The sequence below is a fragment of the Octopus sinensis genome, linkage group LG11, assembly GCF_006345805.1.
Source record: "Octopus sinensis linkage group LG11, ASM634580v1, whole genome shotgun sequence".
Classification (NCBI taxonomy): domain Eukaryota; kingdom Metazoa; phylum Mollusca; class Cephalopoda; order Octopoda; family Octopodidae; genus Octopus; species Octopus sinensis.
In genome coordinates, this window is record NC_043007.1 from 67920998 (window position 1) to 67926997 (window position 6000).

At 38.4% G+C, this 6000-nt stretch overlaps 1 long non-coding RNA gene across 1 annotated transcript in view; it reads right to left on the reverse strand.

Annotated features, from left to right (window-relative positions):
- The window catches only part of LOC115217451, a 50176-nt gene extending 47974 nt beyond the window's left edge, over window positions 1–2202 (reverse strand). Inside the window, exon 1 of the long non-coding RNA XR_003882166.2 lies at window positions 1976–2202. This is a non-coding gene — a long non-coding RNA (uncharacterized LOC115217451). The remainder of the gene's footprint in view (window positions 1–1975) is intronic.
- Between the last annotated feature and the right edge of the window lie 3798 nt (window positions 2203–6000).

The following is a 6000-nucleotide window of genomic DNA, read 5'->3' on the forward strand; positions in this document are numbered from 1 at the left end:
TCAATCCCATGGTCATTCATGACCGAAGGGGGTCACAACAATTCATCCTATTTTCCAGAAAAATATGTGTATTCGAAACGTTAAAGATAATTTCCTTAGCATCAATCTAATTAATACTAGCTGTGTGTATACTTTTTACCTCGTATTTGTGTTGTGTTTTTCGTCGCCATTGCAGCATGAGGCGTCGATGCTTCCTAGAGCTTAACAGCGGTGAGGTAATCCCCTACTGTCACGTTAAATTGACAGTATACAACCATTCTATCGCCCCACCACCGTACATATCTATATGAGATATTTAGAAATTTAATATTTATAAATATCTCATAGAGATATAAATATAAAATGGGACAAGAGCGTAAAACATCCAGAAGACGATACAAAAACACGGACGGGTCATTCGAAGCCTTTAATCTTCGGTCAAGAAACGGATCATCCTCGCAATTTCGGCTGATTAATCTTGACCTCTGATTGCTCCAATCTAGCCATCCCCAAGGAAAAACTAAGCTAAGAGCATTAGATTCCTTGGAAAAAAGCTTCGAATGTATACGAAACAAGGACGGAAAAACGGACGATGTTATACGAATGTAGATATGTAAACGCGCGCGCACACACACACACACATACACACATACATGCCCACACACACATTTTATAGTCAGCAGGGCGTTACATGGCATTCCAACTAGAAGAAACTTTCGACTCCGCCCTGTGTCATTTATTTTGGTGCTGCGACTATAAAGAATATTTTCTCCTATGGTTATTTGTTACGAGTATTCGCTGTGCACAGCCCCCATGCTGACGGACGGGGCTTTTAGGTGTCACATCGTTATTTGAACTCAGACACAAAGTGCATAAAAAAAAAAAAGAAAAAAAAAAACTCTAATAATTGTAGCAATATTTTGCCATGGTTGGCTGCTTTATTTATAGACCTCGAAAGGGCGAAATACGAACTCGACTTCCACTGGATTTGAATTCCTAGTAGGAAAAATATCGCAGATTTTCTATCCACAAATCCAGTGCTTCACATATGTGTTTGCGCGTGTGATGTGCGTACACAAGTGCGTGTACAAACACATATAAATGTATACAAATATATGCACATGTATATCTACTCACACACATACACACACACCACACACATACATATATATATACTAATATATATATATATATAGACATATACACAAAGTGCATATATTTATTATATGTATGTATGTATGTATGTATGTATGTATGTATGTATGTATGTATGTATATATATATATATTATATATATATATATAATATATATATACAGTTACGCATAAGCACACACGCAGTCTTATATATATATATATATAACAATGATTACACGTACACACACACACACGCATATATATATATATATATATATATATATATATATATATATATATATATATATATATACATACATATGTACCATATACATGCTTGCATATCTATGCATATATATATATATATATATATATTCGTTCATGCGTATGTATACACACACACACATATATATATATATATATATATATATATATATATACGTATACACACACACGTATATATATATATATGTATGTATACATGTATATGTGTGTATATGTATATGCCCGTGATACGTGAATGTAATATATGTATATATGCATGTGCATGTATGTGTGAGTGTGTGTATGTGTGTATGCGTATGTATGTTTGCGCACGCGTGTAATATTGGCGCCGACGAATCCTGACACGCTTATATACATATCGAATGAACATATCAGCGTACAACACAAACATAAGGAAATGTAAATAAATCGACAAAACAAACCACCAGGAAATATGACGAAAACAGATGAAAATAAACTGGACAAAACTATTGGGCCTTATCACGGCAGCACCACAACCCCCTCCTTGCAATCCCAGGGAGAGTGAAAACAGAAAAAAAAAAAATACAAAATATAGTTAAGAAATAATCGCTTACCTCACAGCAAATGTCAACACGCTATGATGTGATATTAGTTTTTCAGGATCACGGACTAACACTGCCTGTGCCTCTTTTTCTCTCTCTCTATGTTTCTTCTTTCTCTTCTACTTCTGCTTCGACTTCTAGACGTTGGTGACGACGGATGCAACAGTTTAAAGGGGTACTTTTCTTCCTTTCTCTTATTTACTTTCTTAATATTTATATATAAATATTATACATATATATATATATATATATATATATATTATATATATATATATATATTTAAAGTTATAGCTTGTTTTGTTAATTTTCTTTCTCGTATTTTGTTTTCCCTGTGTGTGTTATTTTTCTGTGTTGTGTTATGTAGAATAATGTAAGTTAGTATTGCTGTTAACGGTGAGTCGCTCTAAAAACACTGCTCGTTGGTCTCTTATATATAGTAGTGCTTAAGAAAACTAAGGCAGGTCTATACCGCCTCACTTATCGATCTACGCGCCCACATTTTCGACGTGTCTAAACTATAACGCCTCTCTCCTCCTCCCCTCCTTTCTTCAGCCTCCTCCTTCTCCTCCCGCCCCACGTTCTGTATTTCCTTTCCTCTGCCCAGTGCCTAATCCATACTCTTTCCCCTTGTCATCACCGTTCCGGCAAACATCGTCGTCGCCGCCGCCGCCCCGTGGTCGTCGATGCTTTTTTGTTATTTTTGTTGTTGTTGTTGTTGTTGATGTTATATTCTTGTTGTCGTTGTAGTTATCTTCATGTTGTGGTTGTTGATATTGATCTTGATGATCATCATGAAGATGATGATGATGATAATGAGGATGACGAAGATGATGAGGACGACGACGACGACGATGATGATGATAATGATGACAACAAGGATGATAATGGTAATTATGCTGTTGATGTTAAATGAAAGTGATTAAAAAAAAAACTGAATCGCTTGGGCACATCCCACCACCGAGGTTAAATTTGCCTTTCATCCCTCCAGGGTCGATAAATAAAGTAGTAGTCAAAACTGTTCCCCACTCCCAAATTTCTGGATTTGCGCCTTGTTTGCAAGTCGGACAAAATGCTTGGCGCATTTCTCCCGGCTTTACGTTCTGGGTTCAAATACTACCGAAGTTGGCCTTGCTTTTGGGGTCGATAAACTAAATAGCAGTCGAGCACTGGGGTCGATGTAATCGATTAGCCTCATACCCCAAATTTTCAGGCCCGTCATCATCATCATCATTATTATTATCATTTCGGGGATGATAAAATAAGAACCGGTCAAGCACTGGGGTCGATACAATTCATTCCCCCGTCTTGAAATTACTGACCGTGTGTCAAAATTTGAAACCATTATATTATTATTATTATTATTATTATTATTATTATTATTAATATTATTATTATTATTATTATTATCATTATCATTATTATTATTATCATTATTATTATTATTATTAAGGCGGTGAGCTGGCACAATCGTCAGCGCGCTGGACGAAATGCTGTTATTAGCTGTATTTCGCCCACCGCTACGTGCTGAGTTCAAATTCCACCAAGGTCGGCTTTTGTCTTTCATCCATTCGGGATCGATTAAATAAGTACCAGTTTCGCACTGGGGTCGTTTAAACAACTTACCCTCCTCCCCGCAAATTTAAGGCTTTGTGGCTATAATAGAAAGAATTATTTTTATAATTATTTCATCCTTTCAGGGTCGATAAATTAAGTACCAGTGAAGAACTGGGATCGACTGAATAGACTAGCCCCCGCCCCAACAATTTCAGGCCTTACACCTTTAGCAGAAAGGATTATTATTATTACTATTTATTCGACTTAGCTTTTCATTCTTTCGAGATTGATAAAATAAGTACCAGTTGAACACTGGGGTCGATGTAATCGACTGATCCTCTTTTCCGAAATTGCTGGCCTTGTGGCAAAATCTGAAATCATTATCATTAAATTGTTGTGGTGTAGTCTCTGATGAAACCCTGTTCGAGTAGACTTATGATCCAACCATGACCCTCACGTCTTCTTAGATTATGTGTAAGACTATATTTAGAATAGTGAATGTATACTTTCCATATTGTGTCCTATTAAGATGTGACAGAGTAATTTGGGAAAGATTTGGTAGCTATTTCTAGCATAAGCGAACAAGCACATGAAATTGTTTCGCTGGTGAAGGATGGCAGATGGAAAGAAGGGTGAAGCGGTGAGTGAAAATGCTTTAAGGTATTTCGTTGCATACCTTTAAACACTGGGTTCAAATCATGTTAAAGTCGTTGTTGATAGTCTTCCACCATGGGTCGATACAAGTGAGGAAACAATAAAGTACCGAGAGGAGATTAAATCAATTGTATCCTCGGTCCTTCGCCTCACAAAATTTGTCATCTACTGTGTATGTGAGAAATTAATATTGATGATGATGATGATGATGATGATGATGATGATGATAATAATGATGATGATGCGATGATGATGATGATGATGATGATGATGATCATCATCATCATCATTATATCATAATCATCACAGCTATCGTCGCCACATTTATTAGTGTCTCTGTTATCATCACCATCCCCACTACTGACATCGTTCACCACCATCGCTATCGCCTCCGCCACCGCCCCTGCCGTCGTTCACTGCCCCCACCCGACCACCAGCGCCGCCGCTGCCACGTCATGAATGACAACCACCACCACCACCACCACCACCTTCTTCCTGATTCTTTCACCTCAGTATCGCCGTCACATCTGTCTTAGCCACCCACCATCACCACTACAATCGGTCCCGCTGTCATCATCATCATCATCATCATCATCATTGCCATTATCACACAGGTATTTTTTTCAACAGGCTAATTTTTCACGTATCATTTTTCTTTTTTCTTTTTTCACCTGCATCCATTAATATAAATCTGTTTTATATTGTGTCGGATAGGCAATCCACCACACTCGAACACATTAACAGGCATATAAATATACAACGAACATTGATTTATACATACATGTATATTTATACATAAATATACATAGGTGCTTGTATGGCTGTGTATTAAGAAGCTTGCTTACCAACCATATGGTCCAGTCCCAATGCGTGGCACCTTAGAAAAATGCCTCGGGCCGACTAAAGCTTTGTTAGTGACAACAAAACTGAAAGAAGTCCATATATATATATGACTGCGGTCATGCTGGAGCATAGACTTCTAGTCGAATAAATCGACCCCAGGACTCATTCTTTGTAAGCCTGGTACTTATTCTACGGGGACGTAAACACACTAACATCGGTTGTCAAGCGACGGTGGTGGTAGTAGGAGGGACAAGCAGAGACACAAAGACACACATGAACACACACACACACATGCACACATGCGCACACCCATATATATATATATGCACTACAGGCTTCTTTCAGTTTCCGTCTACCAAATCCGCTAATAAAGCTTTGATCGGCTCGAGACTGGTAGAAGACACTTGCCCAAGGTACCCCGCAGTGGAACTGAACCTGGAACCAAGTGGCTGGGATTCAAGCTTCTTACTACACAGCCACGCCTGCGGAATCGAAACCGTAATCGAAAAGGTAAAATTATTTCTGTCTATATGCGTGTGTGTGTGTGTGTGTGTGTGTGTGTGTGTGTGCATGTGTGCTTGCGTGTGTGTGTGTGTGTGTGTGTGCATGTGTGCTTGCGTGTGTGTGTGTGTGTGTGTGTGTGTGTGTGCGTGTGTGTGTGTATGTGTGTGTGTGTGGCGTAACTTTGCATTTGTGTTTGTCCACTACCACCACTTAACAACCGGTGCTGGTTTGTTAACGACCTCCTAAACTTCAGCAGTTCAGGCAAAGAGGCCGATAGAATAAACAGCAGGCTTAATATAAAGATGTACTGTGGTCGATTTGTTCGACTAAACCCTCTAAGTTAATGCTCCAGCATGGCTACAACCTAATGAGTGAAACAAGTAAAAAATAAGGTACAAACACGTAAATATACACTCGTAGGCATATGTATATTTAACAGTTAGGAGGCGCAATGGCCCAGTGGTTAGGGCAGCGGACTCGCG